The sequence below is a fragment of the Mastigoproctus giganteus genome, chromosome 4, assembly GCF_048544385.1.
Source record: "Mastigoproctus giganteus isolate SK-2022 chromosome 4, ASM4854438v1, whole genome shotgun sequence".
NCBI classification, from domain to species: Eukaryota; Metazoa; Arthropoda; class Arachnida; order Uropygi; family Thelyphonidae; genus Mastigoproctus; species Mastigoproctus giganteus.
The window spans coordinates 52,345,371-52,367,887 of NC_143578.1; positions in this window are offsets into that span (position 1 = coordinate 52,345,371).

Here is a 22,517-nt window from a genome sequence, read left to right on the forward strand (position 1 = left end):
GCGTGCGCCTTTTTAAATTTCTGTTTCCATGGAGACGATGAACTCCTGTCTCGAAAAACAAAACTTGTATCTTTTGAAGTTCGTTTTCCATGACAATGGGCTCTTGTCTCGCGTCTGGTTATTAGCACAACAAGTATGTTGATAATCCTGGTTTCTATCACAACAATGAACTTTCTCTGTTAAAAAACAAAAAAAAAGAAAAATCGCTCAGTGGCCATTCGATCCCCTAAATAACACAATCAGTTTGAAAATATTTCGAAATTATTTCCATGGCAACAGAAAAATATTTTTTCGCGATGAACACAACATTTATCCTGAGAATGGTCACAATGCACTATTGTCTTGATGAAAACCTTCAACAATGAAGCCCATCTCGCAATAAATATAGCATGCATCCGGATGCCTCTGTTTCCATGGCAATGATGAATACCTCTAAAAACCTTCTATCTTCAGAATTCGTTTCCATGACAAAAGCGAACTTTTGGATTTTGAGACTCCTTCTTCCCTTGGCAACATTAGAATGCTTCTATCAGAACACGAAACTATTACATTGAAAATTCGTTTCCATAGCAACCATTACCTCGAAAAACAACACCCATCTTGAGAATCACGGTTTCCATGGCAATAGTGATCGCTTGTTTCGAGAAACGAAACTGATATATACGAAATTCTTTCCCATGGCAACAGCGAATTATTGTCTCACCATGAACGCAACACGAATCTTAAAAATCAGTGTTTCCATAGCAACACTGAGCGGCTGTCTCGTGAAAACACAACGCGAATCTTGAGAATCGCGGTTTCCGTGGCAGTAACGAACTGTTGCGTTGATCTAAACAACACTCATCTTAAGAAATCTTGTTTCCATGGTAACGATAATCGCACATTTAGAAAAACAAAACTATCTTTTGGAATTCTTTTCCATATCGAGAATAAGCATCTGTCTCGCAAAAAAAACAACAACACGTGTCTTAAGAATCATGGTTTACATGACAGCAGAGAACTATTGCTGTTGAGATAAACAAAGAAATATTGTTCCCATGGTAACAATAATCACGAAAAAAAAAAAAACGACGTTGGAATCAGTTTCTCTCACAACAATGATCTTGCAATAAACCACAACACAAACCTGATGAACCATTGTTTTGATCTGAGAAATTCATTTCCATAGCAACGATGAGCATCAGTCTCTCCAAAACGCAATACGTATCTTGAGAATCCGGTTTCCGTGGCAGCAACGAACTATTATGTTGAGAGAAACAACACACACACACACCCCTCTTAAGAAATACTGTTCCAATGGTAACAATAATCACGCGTGTTGAAAAACGAAACTACCATAGAATCCGTTTCCATTACAACAATGATCTCGCGATAAACCACAACACGTACCTTGAGAATCGCGTTTCCATAGCAACAGAGAACTGTTTTGTCGCGATAAATGCAACGCGCATTTTTGAGGATTTATGTTCCCATGACAACGATGATCTCGCGATAAACTTCAACACGAATCTCGAGAATTACGTTTCCACAGCAACAGAGAACTGTTCTGTCGCGATAAACACAACGCACATGTTTTTTTTTGAGAATTTTCGTTTCCATGGCAACAATGAACGCGTTCCGTTCTCCCGTAAAAAAGCAAAAACTGGTTTCCATGGCAGCAGTGAACCGTTGTGTCGCGATAACCGCATCTTGAGAATTCTTGTTCTCATAGCAACAGCCAAAACGTTTTCGCTGTTGCTATGGGAACAAGAATTCTCAATTAAAAAAAAAAAAAAAAAAAATTGAAAAATTCCTGTCACAAAGATAACAAATACCAGCTTCTCCAGAAAGAGAAAAAAATTAACTGTTATTTTCAAAGCGAATCTCTTTTCTCCCGAAGAACAATGACTCGATTTTCCCAGAAAAGAAAAAAAAACTTTGAACTCCTTTCTAGTTAACACAAGAACAATAAAAGCAGACGTCTATGAACTTAAACACTCGGAAAACAATAAAAAAAAAGTTCTACTAGTTCCTGATAGAAAGAGCGAGGGAAAGAGTAATGTCTTCATCCCTACACATCCCTCTCCCCCCCCCCTGCTGGAAAATCCTTATCACAACGTAATACGGTTGCCCAACAGAACGGTGCAGGAAACAAATATCTCTCAACAAGCAAGACCAGGTCTAAATTAAATTTCTCTCCAGGAAATTAACTTTCGGTAAAGAAAACCTCTTCGGAACGCTGTCTCACGTAGCCCATCGCTGAAGAGGACTTGGATTACTGTTTACTTTTCCCGTTCCCAAAGTACCGCAGACAAGAGCAGTGATAGATACCCTGGACTGAAGAGATTACCGCGATCTCGCCCAAATCACAACGACCGATGATAAATAGCGTCCTCTGCGGATTATAACTGAGTCATCTATCATAGCCCTCCCTTCTCCAAATGCCCTCGAGCCCATCAATAAAACTGTGAATTTTTTTCTTTATTTTTATATATTTTTTTTTCAGCCGTTAGATCACTGATAATCTGAAATCGCATGTTTGACTCCACCAGGTGGAACAATCTGGGTTGACGAGGTAAGAAGGACTCTTGTAGGGTTGAAAAGAACCTTTTAAATCGAGTTCGGCCTTTTTTCTCCAAATTATAATTGTCCCCTTTTTTTTTAGATGTTAAAGTGATAAGTGGAAAAAAGGAGCTGAGTCTCGAAGACGTTTAACAAAGGGTCACGCACGACAATAATTATCTGCTATAAGCCAACCGATTTAAGGAAGATTGATTTAAATTTATTACCCGGATGTGTAAAAATGTTTTTAGAGGGGTGTTAAGAGGCGGGTTAATATTTAATGCATTTGCTGACTAATAACAGTTTGTTACCCCTGTAAAAGTTGCTTTACATCATGCCACCTGCTCCATCGTGTATAATTGATTTCAAGGGGGATGAAGTTGCATTCACCTCCCCCCCCCACCGAGAATGCTTTAACATACGAACAGAAGCTGCCATGATGCCTGGACTATAAGGTCACATCTGTTAAGAAAGGTAAAGTAAGATGGATCAAGAAATCGTGATGCCCATTTATCAACATTTTAAAAATATTAGGCAAAGAGTTAACGAAAAAAATAAACACCTACTGAATAAAAGTGTCCCAATACTTTTGCACATAATATACATCCCTTAACGCGCACCCACACAGGCATACATGAACGCTTACGTATTTGTGTTTAGTTTACTCCAAGCACTTCTAGAGAGTGGGGATGATCATCGTGCTGTAAGTTTACTGTAGGATGCCCTTTTTTCTTATCAGAGAAAAAATCGCGTGCAAAATTCGATCTTAATCTTAATAAAGCTGCCTGGTAAAGTCCAACTGTATTTAGAGGACGCTATTTTTTCTGCTCTATTTTCATCTGTGACCCTTAAGAAACAAGTTAACGCTGTTGCGAAATACGCATCTGTTGGACTCGGTTTATTTTGTAGTAGCAGACGATGTTTTATTAAAACAGCGTCTGGTTTACTTTGCAGAAAATTGTTATTAATTGCTAAAGCGAATAATCATCATTAAAAAAAAATACTAGCCCAGCCACATTTATCATAGTGGCCTGATCTTGCCACATCGAACTTTCATACATTTCGGAAATTGAAAAGTTCCTTTAAAATTTTCAAGGAACAGCACACCTTGTGGTGTGTAATTAAGCAGAATGAAGAGAAAAAGCGTCCAAGGATACCTAGATTGGGTGGGGGTTCTCGATAGCCAGGTGACCACGTAACTCACCGAATGGTTTTTCCGAGTGAATTTTAGTCCTCAAGTACGTTAACGTCTGATTTTATTTTTCTTTTAAGAGAACATTACCGTACACGGGGGTTTAATGAAAGCTGGGGTCGACTTAAGGATTGTGCGTCTCTCATATATCATTCGCAAACAACTGATTTCGGTGTTGGGGAAAAAAATGGGCCAAAAAACACTCGTTTACGCCGTTCTAATGACACTTCATATCAGCAGCAGAGACCAGCATAGCTTTAAGTGGCTTGATGATAGATATTTAAGGATATTTTGCGCAGCCAACCTAGTTCGCCGATCGACATGAACTCCGTACACCTTTGCGTGATAGATGTCAATAGCATGATGGACTTTATTAGAACGGAAATAAAAAGTTTCTTTTTCTTTCTTTCTTTCTTTCTCGTATCTTATGTTAACTCGAGTGAGTGGCTATCTGGATATTTACTCTGGTTGACTGATTAAGTTTGAAATTGTCATTAGCTGAGACCACAGGACTGACACACGTCACCGCTGATATTATCGGGGAAGGAAATGCCTGACATGACTACTCGAGTATATGCTTTATCGGAGTGGGAGTGTTAGGTGAAATGAGCGTGTGGAGAGAAACTGATTGAGTTGAGAAGGAAGAGAGAGAGAGAGAGAGAGAGAGACAGAGATGGATAGGTAGATAGAAAGCAGGAGTGATAGATGAAGAAAGAATGCAGAGTGGGAGAACGATGGATTGAAGGATAAATAAATAAATATTACATTATAAAATGTGATAAACGTGATGAAGGGATAATCACAAAGCGAACAAATGTTTACATCGTTAAGGTAATCTGGCTCAGTTTATACGAAATTAGGGAAGAGATTTAAAAGTTGTTCACGTGATCCTCTCTAGGAGAATGCGATGGTATTTCTCGTCGTAATCTTCTTTAGAGAGAAAGAGAGAAAAAGAGCCAGTGTAGAAAAGGGGAAAGATGTGTGCAGACGGAGAAAATAGAGACAGCAGAAGAATAGAGAGAGAGAAAGAAAGTGCATGTGTGTGAGAGAGAGAAAGAAATTAATTGCGAGAAAGTGAGAGAGATAGAGAGAAATAGAAAGTGTGTGTGTGAGAGAGAGAAACAAAAAGTGTGAGAAAGTGAGAAAGAGAGAAAAAAGGGAACGAAAGAAAAATATAATCGTGAATGAATATATAGAAGGAGAAAAGGAGAGAAGAAGACAGGATGAACAGAAAGACGGAGATTAAGAGAGAGAAAATATAGAAGAAAATTTAATAAAAAAAAGAAGAGGAGAAACGTAAATAAAGAAAGACACAGAGAGAAAAAATAGAGGGATAGAGAAAAAGAGAGAAGACGAAAGAATGAGGCAGAGAAAGAATGAAGAAGAAGAGAAAGCGAAAATGAGAGAGAGAGAGGAAGAAAAACAGATAGAAATATAACGAGAGAGAGAAAGATTTATATGAAGAGAGAGAAAGAGAGGGAAAGAATGATTTATAGAAAGAAAGAGATGAAAAGAAAGGGAAGGAAAGAGTGAAAAGAGAAAAAGAGAAAGCGTGCGAGAGAGAAAGAAAGATTCATAGAGAAAAAGAGAGAGGAAGATAATGATTTATAGAAGATAGAGAGAAAAAGAAAGAGAAAGAAAGGAAGAAAGAGAATAAAAAGAAAGAGAAAGAAAGGAAGAAAGAGAATAAAAAGAGAAAGAGTGTGAGAAAAGAAAGATAAAGAGCGTGAGAGAGAGAAATAAAGATTCATAGAGAGAAAAAGAGAGAAAGAAAGAAAGAAAGAAATATTCATAGAAAGAAAAAAAGAGATTTATAAAGAGACAGAAAGAAAACAGAGTAAGAGTGAGGGGGAAGGATTTATATCAAGAAAGAAAGACAGAGTAAAAAAGAAGGAAGGATAACAAGAAAGCTGAGGGATGAAGAGAGAAAGGGTGAGAAAAAATAGAAAGATGAACAAAGAGAAAGTGACAGAGAGAAAGAAAAACAAAAAAAATATATAGAGTGATAAAGAGGGGAACTGAAAGAATGACAGAGGGAGTGCCTTGTAAAAAGAATGACAGAACGGGAAATAAATTGAAAAAGAGAGAGAGAGAGAGAGAAAAGGAAGGAAATGGAAAGAGAGGGATTTATTAAAAAGGAGAAATTGAAAGAAATAGAAAGAAAAAGAAATTAAAAGAAAAGAAAGATTTTCTTCTCACATCACTTCTAATGCGATGCGAAATCCACCGTTATGAGAGCAGCGTGCTTGGGACAATTTATTCTCAAGCGTAGTATACACGCGGGATACATACACTGCACATGCGCATTCCGATTTCCAAAAGGACTCTGGGAAAAGTAAGGTTATCTTTCGCAAAATTATAATAAAAAACCCGCGCACCTTTGACCTCCATGACGACTGTCGGAGTAAAATAAAGTTATCCGACCTCTGACCCGCGATCTTCCCCCCCTCCTTAAGAGCCGCCGACTGGCTTCAGCGATGAGCCGCGATTTCTCCCGGATGATTATTTCAACAGATCCCTACTACGATTCCAATAATTTGGCATGGCAGTGTATAAATGCGCACGACCTTCTTTAAATGCGGAATAACACGATTGCTTTCACTGCGCGCAATCCAAGATAATTGGCAAAATGAATAAAATAAATGACGCTAATTTAAATACGGCATATTAGTGCGTTTAATGATTGTCTTATTACCATTTCCTCCTCTATTGAAACTTTCCTTTGTTTGCAGAAACGAAAAGAAAAAAGAATGCGGAATTTTCTTCAGTAAATTACCTTAATCCATAAAATTCCCGTGTCTTGTTGCACTTATCTCTACGTAAAGCTGAACACCAATAACATATTCTGCTTTCCCTTTTTCTTTTTATGCCCCCCTCCCCCTCCTTTTTTTTTATCCTCTTGCAGTGCATTAAAAATGTATCTTCGGCCCGGTGCTTTCTCTTTCTCTCTGTGTCTTTCTCTTCCCCCTCCCCCACTCCTCTTCTAGATGCAGCTGTTCAAACCTCAACTATTCACGTGGTCACGTGATGTCAGAAAAGAACTAGAAATAAAAGCTGTTCCGCGAATGCCGGGCATTACAACAATGAAAAGCAAGCACGCGCGCGCACTGGTTGAAACGTACATAGCGGTATGTGTCATGATCGTCTGATAGAAAGCAGCGAACTCATTTGGCTTCGTCTGAACTTAACGAATGGTGTGGGAATGAGAAGTGCAACAGTTAATGAGGGACGCTGCAATGCCTTTAATACCCTCCATGTCTTGTTAGTACATTAGCGCGAATTCACCGAATACCTTTATCCAGCTTGAATAGAAAAGAAAGAAAGAAAGAAAAAAAACTGACTTCGGCTACAAGTCATGAACTATTACACATACGATAGTCATCGAGAGTTTTGAATAACAAACGTACACACATTTTTACGTAATGAACTGACGAGCGCCATCTGGCGACATGTAGGAATGACCGCGAACACGGAAGCCAAATTTAATGATAGTTACTTTTATTAAAGAATAATTATTAAGTTAATTAAATTATTAATCACTAATAAAGTCGTTATAACGGTATAGTTATAAGCGCTTAAATAATAGAAATGATAATCATCAGAAATAATGAATGGTTAAAGGCAAGGGTGCATTAATACCCGCGTTTCACTTGATCGTAGTTTAAGCCTATGACAAATGCTAAATACGGTGATGTTCTTGTACTTTTTTCCCCTCTCTTGTGAGCTCTTCTGCTCTTAAATAGACGTCCTGGGGTATAAACAGAAAAATTGTTTAAATTCTTTGCCTCTGAAATACCCTACGCTGCCATCCACAGTATTTATTCAGAATAAATCCGCTAGATGGCGGTATAGAATACTTCCAGAGGCAAAAAAAAAGGAAGCTGACTCAAGCTTTGAAAGACGAAAATCAATATTATCTTTCCAATAAATCAGAAATATGTTGATTTATTTGGACGTTTTGATCGTTTGTTTATTTGAAGGAGTACCGATTGTTGGTTTATTTGAAAGAGTATTGATTGTTTGTTTTGATTGTTTGTTTGTTTATTTGATTGTTTGTTTTGATTGTTTGATTGTTTATTTGATTGATTGTTTGTTTGTTTATTTGATTGTTTGTTTTGATTGTATTGCTCGTTCGAAATTGTTATTTTATCGGAAAGCATTGATTATTTATTTTGAAGTTTTTGTTGCTGATGTATTCTGAAGCGTTGCTCCTTTGTTTATTTGGAAGCTTTGATTGTGTGTTTATTCATAAGTTTTGATTGTTACTTTGGTTGAAAGTTTTGGGTTTCTTGGGGAGCGTTGATTGTTCAAATGTGTTCGCTTATTGGAAAGTTTCGATTGTTAATTTTTTAAAAGTTTTTAATTTTGATTTAATTTTGAAGTTTGTTGATTTTTTCGCAGTTTTGATTTTTGATTTATTCAAAGTTTTCATTGTTGACTTATTAGAGACTTGGATTGTTGACTTATTGGAATTTTTCATTGTCGATTTATTCGAAATTTGTTGATTTTTTGCGAAGTTTTGATATTTTATTTATTCAGATTTTCATCGTTGATTTATTCAAAGTTTGTTGATTTTTTCGGTTGTGATTTTTGTTTTATTCAAAGTTCTCATTGTTGATTTATTGGAAGTTTTGATTGTTGATTTATTCGAAATTTTCGTTGTTGATTTATTGGCGATTTCGATTTTATTTTCAAGTTTTGATTGTTCCTTTTTCCGAAGTTCTGGGTTTTGACTTCTTTCACTCTTAATTTTTGACTATTCTTTCAGTGAATTTTTTTATTAAATATTTTTTATTCATTTATTCTGAAGTGTTTATTTGTATGTTTTGAGCGTTTTTATTCATAAGTTTTGATTATTCGTTTACTCCTAAGCTTTGGATGTTTTTGCATGTTATTATGAAGTTTTTGAATGTTCGTTTTTTCGGAAGTTTTCGTCGTTTATTCAGAATTTTCGATTGCTTCTTTTTTTTTTTTTTTTTTTTTTCGAAGTTTTGATTGCTTGTGTATTGGAAGTTTATTCAAAACTTGTTAGGCTATTAGGAAGCTTTGACTGTTTGTTCATTCGAAAATTTCGCCTCTTCATCATAAGATTTTATTGTTGATTTATCGAAAGTTTTTATTGTTGATTTATCAAAACATTTTATTGTTGATTTATCAAAAGCTTTACTAATCGATTTATTCGGAAAAGCAGAGTCCGGAAATGTTAAACTTCTGATAACCAACCTACATAACAATATGACATTTTTGCAAAACCTTTAACGTCTTCTGATGAAGACATTAAAGTGTCACCGGAACGTAGATTAGCATTTTGTAAATTTTAGAATGTAAAGAATGTAGCATTTATCTAAAATTTCATTTAACATCTCTCAATACGCTAGGAATTAATTATTATCACTGATTAACTAAATAATTAAAGCGCGCACCCCACTGGTAGCAGCGTTTTGCTTTTCAAAAGATATTTTCCAAACTCTTGACCATAATTTCTTCGCGACTTCAAATTCACATGTGGGCATCTCTGACGCGCGTAATACTGAGGCGTTTGGGCGGGGGGGTCATCTGGAAACAACTTCGACTAACCAAACGACACGAATAAACACGAAAACTTAATCTCCGGTGACAATTAGCGACCCCCGTTAGGTAAACATTAAAAAAGGGGTGGGACCACCATGGTTTAATGAATTAAATTGAAGCGAGGTACAAAATTCTCATCAGAGACCTCTAATGGTAACCGAGAGTCAAGTAAGGCTAAAAATAACGTTGATGAGGTGGAATTTGGGAGCTCGTGAAATTTCTCAGGAGTATAAGAGAAGAAAGAAACGCCGGAATCGAATACGCGTCAGACGCGGAAATTATGAGAAGGAGAAGGTATTAGGCCTAACGTGGACATCTTTTGGTTGTGCGGAAATATAAACAGGTGAATGTTCGGCGCATAAATATTAATTTCCTTCGACCCCGGGGACTGATCTGTCGTTTGAGATGAGCGTGTTTTTCTTCGAGTTTCCTAATAAGAGGAAAGTTTCCCCTTCCCCTTTAAGCTGGTAATCGAAAGTTAGGAAATTCAACTATCGATGCTAAAAAAGCTTCGCGCGAACTTGTGCCGGTAGGTGGGAACTCTGGGCCCCAGGGGTAATCAGTCACGCTTAGCACAGCTATTTTAACACGAGTTATAAATATGGAGATGGGTCTGTGAAAACACGGGTCGGCTGCTTGTTTACTTTTATAATTTTCTTTGTTCTTCGAGGGTCGTCTACAAGATGCTTGTTTTCTTTTCTGCAATTTTTTTTTTTGGGGTAATATAAATTCTTTTGTTAAGAAACGAAGGGATAAGCGCTGTGCCACCTGAACCTTGGTAGGAAGTTCGCTGATTTATTAGGACCAGGATGGTTGGCATATATCGAAAGAAAAAAAAATTTTTTTTTTTTTAATGTGCAATTTCCTCTCTAAACAATCTTAAATTTTTTAAAGTTATTTGGCATTGAGATTAAAATGACTTTCTTTGTCTTCGACGCAAAGGTGGATATTGGGATAATTGGGTGGAATTATCTTTCGTGCAGCACCGCGTGCAAATGTGTCGTAGCTCGTGCTGCGGCCTTTGTCGTATACTGACGCCTCATGACCTCAGCTGCCTCAGTGCAGCTGTAAGAACAGCCAATGATGAACAGATCGGTGGACAGCGAGTGAGAAAATATGGACCGAAAGAGAGAGATTGAGAACCAAGAGAGAAGGTGAAGGCCAGAGAGAAAAACGAAAGAAAGAAAGAGGGGAAAAGAAAAAGATAGAGAAAGAGTAAAGAAAAACATGTCAAAAATGAGGGAGAAACAAAAAGATAATGGAAGTGAGAGAGCGAGAGAAGAAAGAAGAGAGAGAGAGAGAGAGAGAGAGAGAGAGAGAGAGAGAGAGAGAGAGAGAGAGAGTGAAGATCATAGAGAAATAACGAAAGGAGAAAGAGAGAGAGAGAGAAGAATGAGAATAAAAGATGGAAGAAGAGAAGAGGACGGAGTGAAAAGAGGAAGAAGAAAGAAAGAGTGAGGGTGAAGGTCATAGTGAAATAACGAGAGGAGAAAAAGATAGAAGAAGAAGAAGAGAGAGAGAAAGAAGAGAGAAGAGAAAAGGAAAGGGAGAAAGAAGGAAGCAGAAAGAGAGAGGAGTGAGAACCATAGAGAAATAACGAAAAGAGATAGGAAGGAAGAGAAAAATAAAGAGAGAGAGAAGAGAAAATGAGAAACGAGAAAAACGATGAAGGGTAGAGAGAAAAAGAAAGAAAAGTAGACAGAGAAAGCAAGAGAAAAAGAAAAGATACAGAAAATAAAAACAACAGATGGTGAAGGACAATAAAAAAAAACAAATGGAAAGGAAAAAAAGAAAGAAAAAGGAAAGAGAGAGCGAAAGGAAAAGAGATATCGACAAAAAAATTACAGAAAGACAGTGGGAGGAAGAATGAAAGAACGAAGAAACAGAGAGAAAATATAGGGTGAAAAGAGTAAAACGACGGAAAGAGGGGGGGAAATGGAAAGAGCGATGGAGAGAAAGAAAGACAGTGACAGAGGAAAAGAAACAGATACCCAGAGAGAGAGAGAGAGAGAGAGAGAAGAGAAAAGAAGAAGAGGAGGAGAGATGAAGGTATAGTGAACGAGAGAAACAGTGTGAAAGATAGAAAAATAGGAGAAAAAGAAGAGAAGAGGAAAAGAATAAAGAGAGAGAGGAGCGCATGCAAGGAGAAAAATGAAGTAGAAAGAAAGAGTGAATAAAAGAGAGAGAGAGAGAGAGAGAGAGAGAGGGAGGGGTGGGGAAGAAGTGGAGCACCCTCCAACAATCACAAGTCGCGAGAGGTGGGTTCATCCGGGTCATTGAAATCCCATTTAGAGCAGCCGAAGTCTGCTTGAAAAGTGAAGCTAATTTTCATTGTTGCCTTCCTCGGCTGCCACACGAGCGCGAATCTATTGAACCGCGCATTGCCCTAACCGTACTCGATGGACGGGAACAATTCGTAGCATTTGATTTCGCCGAAAACCCCAGCGAATACACACACACACGTTCACGCGGGCGGGCGGGCGATTATTTAGGCAAACCATTTCGAAGAGCGAAGCAGTAATCACCGACTGGCAGGTATCTTCGGTTATTCTCTCTCTCTCTCTCTCTCTCTCTCTCTCTTCTTCAATACGTTTTTAACGCGGCCGTAAATTAAAGCGAGTGTGTCTTTAATGATTTTCATTCGCGGTAATTGCTTCCAGGTTGCCTCCACACGTGAACGCCAAACGCTGCGGCCCCGAAGCCGTACGCCCGCTACGGAAAACTGCAAAAGCGTACTGACACAATATTAATCTTCCCGCATTCGCGCTGCGATGTCAGTCGGGCGAGTTTCGCTCCGTGTTCTACCCTGGTCACTACTTCGCAGACAGCCGCTGTCCTAATACCCGACCGCAGAGAGAAGAGCGCTTTTTTCCAACAACTCCCTCCCCCCACCTGTCCCCCTCCCCCCGACATTTTCATTGATCACATATCAGGTAGCCTCACTCTTTTGTGTCTCCGCGCTGCCCTGACAGGTGCGTGATTGATGACTACCCTCGGCGTGCTGTATCGAGCGGCCCAATCCTTCAACTTGTTCCCAACGGTTCGCCCCCTCCCCATCTCCAGCCTTCCCCCAGCCTCTCACGCACGCGCCCGTCTCTTTCGCGTTTCTTTTCCCGCCCCCCACCCCACCCCAAACTAAGATCTTTCCTTCCTCATTCTTATAATCCGCCTTTTCACTCTTCTGTCCCGTTTTGTCTTCTGCGAATGTCCGGTCGGAGTCGTCTGATCCGCCGTCCGTCCGTCCCCGTGATTACAACTCCTGCCGCGAGGCGCTCCGACAGGCGTCGCTTCGTGTTTGACGAGTTCATTGTCTCGATGTTCATAATATGGTAATTAAGCCTATTTCCTCGGCAGCGGGGCCTTGTGGGCCCGCGTGGATCACGTTGATGAATGAGCTGTCTCGCGAGTGGTGCATCCACAATGAGGGGTGCTGTCACACTCTGAGCCAGGTAAAGACCGCTTTGCTCCTCTAGTCGGCGTTTCGCTGTGACAATGACGGTCGCGAGGAGCGGCTAAATCGGAAGAAGCCTCTCGGGGAGAGACGGATTGCACGAGAAATATTGGCGCCTTCCAGCTCGGCCACATACGTCACGCGCAGATTATCGTGTCCATAACTTCTTCGAGTGTCACAGATCAGTACGCAGCTGCTGGGGGGTGTTATTTCATTGCGCCGTGCCCTGTCGGAAGGGGCTAAGCAGGTGGATTTCCTCCGGGCAATAACCGGCCCGATGCCGATCCCAACACAACGGGGCAACTGGCGGGACTCTTTTAAGCCGCCAGTCTGCCCCCGTGATAAAAACGTTTTAGATTCGGTGCGGCCTCCCTTTGCCCTCTTCCGACATTTCTTTGCCGTAAGGGAAGGTCGAAGACGGGGGTGTTCGAAGTGAGTGAGTGATAGACCCAGTGGATAGAGACGCGAGGATTAAGTACTCACTTATACCGGATTAAATATGCGGCAAGATCTTAAAATTGTCACAAAGAGAGAGAGAGAGAAATGAAAAGAGAGAGAGAGAGAGAAGGAAACAGAGAGAGAGAGAGAGAGAGAAGGAAACAAAAAAGAAACAGAGGAGAGAAAGAAGGAAAGAGAGACAGACAGAAACGAAGAGACAGAGCGAGAAAAGGAAACAGAGATAAAGAGTAAGAAAGAGAGAAGGATAAAGAGAAAAAAGAGATGACACAGAGCAAGAGAGGAGAGAGAAGGAGAAAGAGAGGAGAAAAGGAGAGGTAAATAAAAACAGCAGGAAACAGAGATAGAAAGAGAGCAGAGACAGAAGGAGAGAGAAAGAAAGAGAGCAGAGAGAGAGAGAGAAAAAGAAAAAATGAGAGAGAAAGAAAAACAGCAGAGAGCAGAAAGAAATAGAGCAAAGAGAGAGAGAGAAGGAGAGAGAGATAGAGAAAGAGAGCAGAGAGAGAGAGAGAGAGAGAGAGAGAGAGAGAGAGAGAAAGAGAGCAGAGCAGAAGGAGAGAGAGAGAGAGAGAGAGAGAAGAGGAGTGATAGAAAGAGAGAAAAAATGAGATAGCGAAGAAGAGAAAGAGTAGGAGAGGGAAGGAGAGAGAGAGAGAGAAAACGAAACAGAGAAAGAAAAATATAAATAAATAAATATATGTATTGTAATTTTCAGGACTTAGTTTGAAGGAAGTTTTAAAGAAATATCTGTGCGATAGTGAGTGGACAGAGTTTCAGTTTCATTAATTATTAATTAATGTGAATGCTTATGAGAAGTTTTGTGGGCGCCATCCCAGATGTGGGAACAACATTCATTGGTAGGGATTTGATATTTTATACTCATTAGCTATTTAGAGGAATAAGTAATCAGACAAAAGTAGAAAGTTCAGGTTTTTTTTTTTTTTATGCAAATGAAACGATATTTAGAAGAAATGAGAAGCCAGAGTAAACCCCAGTTAAGATAAATATGGGGCCAGCTGACTCTTTTTGAGAGAAAAAAGCTGACACAGTTTTAGAAGGATTGAAATTAACGAAGTTTTCTTCGCTCCATGCGACAATCTCTCTCTCTCTCTCTCTCTCTCATCAGATATGGGTAGGATTTCCAACCGATGGAAGATGATCATTAATATAGGGAGAAAAAGAGTGGAAGAAATAAGTGAACCCAGCATTAGTGGCAAAATCAGAATACAGAGCCATCTACAATGACTAATGACAAAGGAAACTGGATCCATTCGCAAAAAAAACAATCCTCAATCCATCAGTTGGAAGTTTGTTTAGTAGACCTTTATGCGAAGCACGACAAAAGCCTTTGAAATGTCAAAAGTAATTGGTCTTGACACATCTAAGATTTCCCATCGAATTTGTCCACAGATGAGTAACATGAGTCAATACATTACCAATGGATCGAATACTGACGGAATCCATATTGACGATCATCCATCAGATGGATGGTTTCCAGTTTGTTTGGTGGTTGCTGAATTCTTCCATTACTTTAGAAATAGAGGTAAACGCAAAGGGACCATAACTGTAAGGGAAGAATTTGTCACCCTTTTTTTATTCACTGGGTGGTTCACTTCAAACAGAAGAAAACCACCAGTACCATAAGAGGATGTAAGAAGATGAGACAAAACAGGAGGAAGGTCTAGAATTCTAGGCTTCGAGAACGAGTGGAGAAATGCCATCGGGAACTCCAGACGTCTTTGAATCGAGATTGTTGAAGATTCATCTAATGTCCTTCTGTCAGAAGACCACCGGAGCCATTGAATGCAATGTCTGAAAAGCCTACTGTACTCAAATATATTTGAGCATGCGTGTTTTAAATAATAGTTAATAGTACTATGATTACACATAGGAAGCAAACTTGCGTTTTCAACGTCTCTGATGAAGGTCTTCAGAAAATTAACGGAACGTATTACCTTTACGCAACTTACCTCTAAATCGGGTTTACTGTTATCTGCAAACGCGGTAATGGAAGTTCGCGATATCCACTTCACCAGAAAGAATGATGGGGAGAATACTGCTGACCACTAAAATAATTACCGTAAGAATTTTAGGTATTTACGGTAAGAATTCGAGGAACGCGAGTGGGTTGTAAAGCTATGCAAACTGCATTTACCTCTTCAGAAACCTGGAGAAACACCAAAAGACGAAAGCTATGGCAGACGATAAAGCAATCGTATTTTTGATGACTCTTTTAACGTATTGGTAAGTTTTAAAAAATCGCCAGTTGTAGTTTAAAAAAAAAAAGACAATATTACCGTACCAAACGACAAAATATTTTCATTGTTACGTCATACGCCGAGCTTACAACCCCACAGACACAACAAAACGAATTATCAGTAGTAAAAAGAACAAACTGCGTATATAACTTCGATTTAGGACCGTGTATGATCCTCCTGCCGTCTGGTGGCAGCAGATAACATTTTTCAGATCGCAGACGACTTCTAAGTCAGACGACGCTAAATTAGATTTTGCATATTTAATGAGCTGAATTTTTTACTTTGCTGTTTGGAAAGTATGGTTCTTACTTCCCCCCTACAACTCAAACACACCCACCCGTCCGTATCACTATTAGCAGGCGCGCGTGTGCGTGTGTGTTTATACAATACCCATCAAAAGACAATTACGTCTGTTCAGCGAACCTGTTAAAGTTGTATTTTACCGTATTGATTAGCAATTCAGCCCGCAACGTGCTAACTGAGAAAACAGATGGATGGATAGATGTTGTATGATAGTCCGATAAACAGACGGAGAGTACACACACACACGTACACGTACAGTGTTGCACTTAGAGTTTAGGTAACTAGTTGGAGGCAGGTGAAGGCTTTGCTTGCTTTATGAGTCATTATAATTCCATCAGCCAGACGACTCAGGTTTCGGGTTTGCTTCTGCCATCCACCGCGAGCATTTCTATGGGCTTAATGCTTTACTTCCTTCTGCTACAATTCTCCTCACCATCTCTAACTTCTCGTTAATTTTAAGGGGATTCGGAGGAGGGAGGGAGGGACGACATTTCTCAGAAGAGGAATGCGTAGTTAAATTACGCAAAAGGTAATGTGAAATCTCTATCGAACACAGCTTGGAATCGTGTTATATTCGACAAGAATTCATTACATTTGTTGATTTCTGATGTGACGTCACTGAACAATACCGAAATGGTTGCCTATAAGTGACGTCACTCTACAATAATGGTTGCACTTATTGTTGCATTTCAAGTTCTGTTTGCAATAAACACATTTTAATTGTGACGTCACTGAACTATACCGAAATGGTTGGCTGATCTGATAAGTGACGTCACTGTACAACTTTATTGTTGCATTTCAAGTTATATTTGCAATAAACACATTTTTTATTGTGACGTCACTGAACAATACCGAATTGGTTTCCTGATCTGTGAGGATGCAACATACCGGAAAGAGATCTTCCAGGATTCGTACAGACTTACTGAAATATGAATCGGCTGCAAAGTACTAAAGAATTGTGAATAAAAGTGAAGCTTTCTGCTTTAAGAACAATAATAATCTGTTGACTGTAAAAATATACCTTCTGTAACAGTTGTGTTAATATGTAAGTTATATGTGGAATTATTAATGAATTGTAAATATATGAGCTGTATAATGTTTGTACACAATCATAAATGTGTAAATACTGTATGTATGTATTAAACATAAAATGTGTATATAATATTTCGGGACGAGACTACGTGTTCAGTATATGTAACCCACTGCACGTAGTATCTCGTACCCTGATATGTACTTAGCACCCTCCTGGCACTTTGCCGTCCCGGGGTGGTTTCCTTATGGAAATAAACAGATAATAATAATAATAATAATCTGATAAGTGACGTCCACTACAACAATGGTTGCCAAGTCTTGTTGCATTTCACGTTCTATTTGCAAAACAGTTCATTACATTTGTTGATTTCTATTGTGACGTCACTAAACAATGCAGAAATGATTGCCTGATCTGATAAGTGACGTCACTCTACAATAATGGTTGAAACTTATTGTTGCATTTCAAGTTATATTTGCAAGAAACACATTTTTTATTCTGACGTTACTGAACAATACCGAAATGGTTGGCTGATATGATAAGTGACGTCACTCTATAACAATGGTTGCTAAGTCTTGTTGCATTTCACATTCTATTTGCAAAAGAATTCATTATATTTGTTGATTTCTGTTGTGACGTCACTAAACAATGCCGAAATGATTGCCTGATCTGATAAGTGACGTCACTCCACAATAATGGTTGCAACTTTATTGTTGCATTTCACGTTCTAAGTGGAATAAAAACATTTTTTATTGTGATGTCACTGAACAATACTGAAATAGTTGACTTATCTGATAAGTGACGTCACTGTACAACAATGGTTGCCAAGTCTTGTTGCATTTCACGTTCTATTTGGAATAAAAACATTTTTATTGTGACGTCACTGAAGAATACCGAAATAGTTGCCTGATTTGAAAAGTGACGTCACTCTACAATAATGGTTGAAACTTATTGTTGCATTTCAAGTTATATTTGCAATAAACACATTTTTTATTGTGACGTCACTGAACAATACCGAATTGGTTTCCTGATCTGATAAGTGACGTCACTTTACAACAATGGTTGCCAAGTCTTGTTGCATTTCACGTTCTATTTGCAAAACAGTTCATTACATTTGTTGATTTCTATTGTGACGTCACTAAACAATGCAGAAATGATTGCCTGATCTGATAAGTGACGTCACTCTACAATAATGATTGAAACTTATTGTTGCATTTCAAGTTATATTTGCAATAAACACATTTTTTATTCTGACGTCACTGAACAATACCAAATTGTTTTCCTGATCTGTTGCATTTCACGTTCTATTTGCAAAACAGTTCATTACATTTGTTGATTTCTATTGTGACGTCACTTAACAATGCCGAAATGATTGCCTGATCTGATAAGTGACGTCACTCTACAATAATGGTTGCACTTTCTTGCGCATTTCTCCTTCTGTTTGCAATAAAAACATTTTTTATTCTCCTATTACGAATCTTCCTTGATTTTTGTTGTCTGTGAGGTAACAGGTTATATTTTCTTTCGTTGCTGGTTTCGTAATTGATTGCATTATCAAAAAATAAAGAGAAGAATTGGATACGGGGATGTGTTGATCGCGAGCAGGCTCTGACCTCTTAAAAAGGCGATTATTTTTCAAAATGAAAAATACAGCGGGTGAAGGAGAGTTCAAAGACGACACGTTTGTCGGTTCTGACTTTTCCCTTATCGAGAAACAAAGAAACTGAGCAAGGATATCGTTGGATGGCATGTATAAAAACCAGTGTTTTCTATTATTTGAACCTCTATTTGATAAATGTGTATTCGCTTAATATTTTTCTTAAGTTTATTGTGATTGTTTGCCAAAAACTTAGCCATATTGCTCCGTATATAATATGTTTATAAATTGCGTGTGTTCTGCGGTCGATTTGCTGTTTGCAGGACAAAAAACCGGAGTTTCCGGAAGAAAAAACCATGCCACCCTCGCCTTAGACCGACTAACTCAGCCATTGTGGAAAACACCCAACCAGTAGTCGGACTCGAATAAGGGTTGTGTCGTTTTTCTTTCCGGAAACCCAGGTTTTTCATCCTGCAAACGAGTTTGTGTTCGAATTCCGTCTGATGAAAACATTTATGACTTTTTATTGCATTGTGTCCGAAGTAGTTGGTCTTGGAGAAGGACTGCATAGATCCCTTCAAAATATTCGGATTTTTCATAGCGCAAAACAGAAAATACAGTCATATAGGGTCTCGAGGGATTTACAACTATCAGATATCGCACCAAACTGTTAACAGGAAACCCAATTTTGTGGAATCGTGCTGGTTCAAGCACGCCACGTGAAGAACTCCCAAGGCGACTGTTTGATATAATAGGCATGCAAATTCCGAGTATACAGTAGAAATCGATCTACCACCTGACAGAGCAGCATATTATGCAAATTATGCAAATCAGTGGGACAGCCACATCTCCAGTACCCAGGATGGCAAGTTATCGTCATTTAGATGATTCTTGAGATGGCTGACCGTTGGACGACTTGAAGCCGGGCATTTCAGGCTGAGGGAACTTGGTTTAAAGTGTCACGCAGTGTCGTCCCAGCACTACGGAACCAGTTTCAGGAGATAGGAACCATTACAAGAAGATCTGGCCAAGGTCTGAGAACAGATCCTCAGATCTTGGTCTGAGGTACCGAGAACAGATCCTCAACTCTATGTATGACTTTTTAGGGGTGCGTTTGGCCCAGATTTCTTTGGCCCACAAGGGTGTCCACACAACGTGTGGGACACCCTTGGGCGTCGCATTGCACGTCGACAGCCAACTCCTTGGTCAATTGGTGAGGTAAGATTTACGCTGGTGGAAGAATGGGATTTTGTCCACCTTCATCGCTAGCTGCACCACGTTTTCTACGTGTTCTGTTAATTTTGTCGAGCAGTGTATCTACACAAAAGACTGAATACACCATCCCTTGGTAGACTTCAAAATAGATCACGTGGGTTAGAATCATCTACAAAAATTAATTGAATCTTCTCTAGTTTTCCCTTTCTGTTGTACAAGCTAATTTTACTAGCAACATTACTAGCGCACACGTTAGAAATTTAAGAATCGATTTAGTAAAATCCATCCAAACAAAAAGACACAAATTAATTCTGTTTCTGTGTTGGCAACATTTGAAAATTGTTATTAGAATTCGTAGGTACTCATCGTGGCTTCTTTTTCCATTTCTTATTATAAATTTAAATGATGCACCATTTTAAATGGATGGAAGACATAAAATTAAACGCAGAACACTCGAGAGATTACATATACATTTATTCGCTAGGATTAAAAATAAAAATGTATAATTGAACTGGAAGAAGTCATCTCTAAACGTATCCTTAACGCTAATAGTCAAGAAATATTTTTGAATCTTTCAAACCCCAAACAATTTTAAGTACTAGAGAAAAATAAAAAGATAAATGTAAATAAGTAATTGAGAAACACAATAACATTCCCGGATTTAGAAGAAAAGCTTCAAATGAAATATATTAAAAGTAATCTCCCAAAGGATTTTCGCTTTTAATATTAAATGTCTTCATTTAATCCCCTTTTAGATCAAATATTCTGTTTGTATAATATTCTCCAAAAGATATTTCATCATCTTGGTTAAATTAAATGTCCCCGATTGGTGAATTACGCTACTTTATAGAGTTTTCAAAATCGATTCAAACAGGAAACAAAATTTGCTGTTAAAAAGTTTCGATATTTATGTAAAATTTCATGCCGGTAAACGCTTTGTCGTCTGCAAACAACATCCGGGCACCAAACGAAAAAAAAAAAAAAAAAAAAAAGTTGACGCACGTGCTCAACCAAGCGACTAATAACAATGTCTGTAGCATGAATGAAAGAAATTTGATCGTTTGGTACCGCGTGGAAAGTTAAAAAAAAAAAAGCAGAAATACAAATAATTTATATTTTTAATGAAAACCAATTTACCCCAAAGTGTAGAATTAAGATAAATTACTTTTAGGTCCATTTTATATATTAACAGTAAAATTTTATACGATTTTTTTTTTTTTATTGGATAATATTACTCATTTGGTTCATTTTATCGGCTTGTTTTCCAACTATGGCCATGATTGATCTATTAATCAGTGCGCTAATAAATCCGGAGTAAGTTTATGGTGTGTTATGGCTAAACCAAATTATAGGTTGTCCAAAAGTTCGCCTGAAATTTCCCTCGCAATTTTAAAAGAAAAAAATTTAAAAAAACGAAGCGCTTCTATTATATATTTTTTTATTGCTTTGTGTATATTAGTAAGATCAATCATCAAACACTCCCCTCCTTAACGTGACTTACAGAATAATTACACTATCCACACGTGGTTTAAAATGGTTGGATGGTTTTATTTCTCTTAATACCGCGATATGAATATTAAATAGATGGGATAAATCGTTTGAAATTAGAATATTTTATGCAAAGATGGGGAGGATTTCGATGAGTGGTCAGGTGGGAAGAAATGGCCACTTGAAAGAAGTATACGAAGTAAGAATTTGAATAATTATAAAATTGCAGGGTAGACGAATAGGAAAGGGCAGCTACTCAAAAGTGACAGTCCTAATTGGGTCGTTTCAAAAATGTAAGGAGTTATGATATTCTGAAGAGAAGTATCTGCAATTTTTTTTTAGTAAACGATGAGAAATTTGAATTATAAAATTGCAGGGTAGTCGAATAGGAAAGGGCAGCTACTCAGAAGTGACAGTCCTGATTGGTTTGTTTCAAAAGTTAAATTGTAATGTAAAGGACATACAAATTTGGAGATTATTAATTACCTTAGCATATATTAGAAATTGTGTGCATGTGTGTTAAGGGGCCTTTTCCACCCTGTGTTAGACGGATGGTGGTTATATACACCTTGAGGGGTATATTAGTATCGAAATCGAAACATTCTAGACTGGGTATTTGCTATTTGACTAATAATTTGAATAATTATCAAATTGTAGGGTAAGACGAATAGGAAAGGGCAGCTACTCAAAAGTGACAAACATATTCGGAGTACATTAAATATTGTAATAAAAGGCGTATATAATGTAATCTCCTTTTGTATTTGATGTCACTGCCATCTGTACAAAGAAATAGGGAAATAAAAGTTGATAATTTGAAAAAAAATCTCCCAAATGAGACGCTGTATACGTAATTCGGGTCCAAACACGGCGTGAAAGACCATCAAAATCAAAGTTCATTTATCTCGATAAAGGGAGAGAGAGAAGAAGAGGAAAAAGTTTTTCCAACTAACGATTCTTGGGTGGGGGGAGAAGTAAAGGGAAGATAACAAAAGGGTAAGAGGGACTTTGGGGGTAGAGTAGGGGAGGTTAGATATACGAATTCGCTCTTCAGCATCCTCAGCGTTGAGCTGCCCCCCCCCCCCCCTACTCCCATCAGAGGAGAAATACCGAAGTAATGCCCCAAGAATATAAGACGTCTTGAGAAAAAGAAAAAGAAAACGGAGGTAGGGTCATACTACTTGGAAAACGAATTGAGAATGATCACAGCGTTCCTTTTTATGGGCCGCGAACAAAAGAAAATAGAAAAATGGCGCTGCCGAAAGATGACTGGCCAATTATCTGTTTCAAACGTTAACGATGCCATCTCTCAAGAAGCTGATGGGATTTTAATGCGAGTCTTTTCGGCTCTGTGTGGGCCGTCTGTCCTTTTCCTTTTATAGTTAGCAGTGGTTTCTGAGACACGTGCTTCCTCTTCT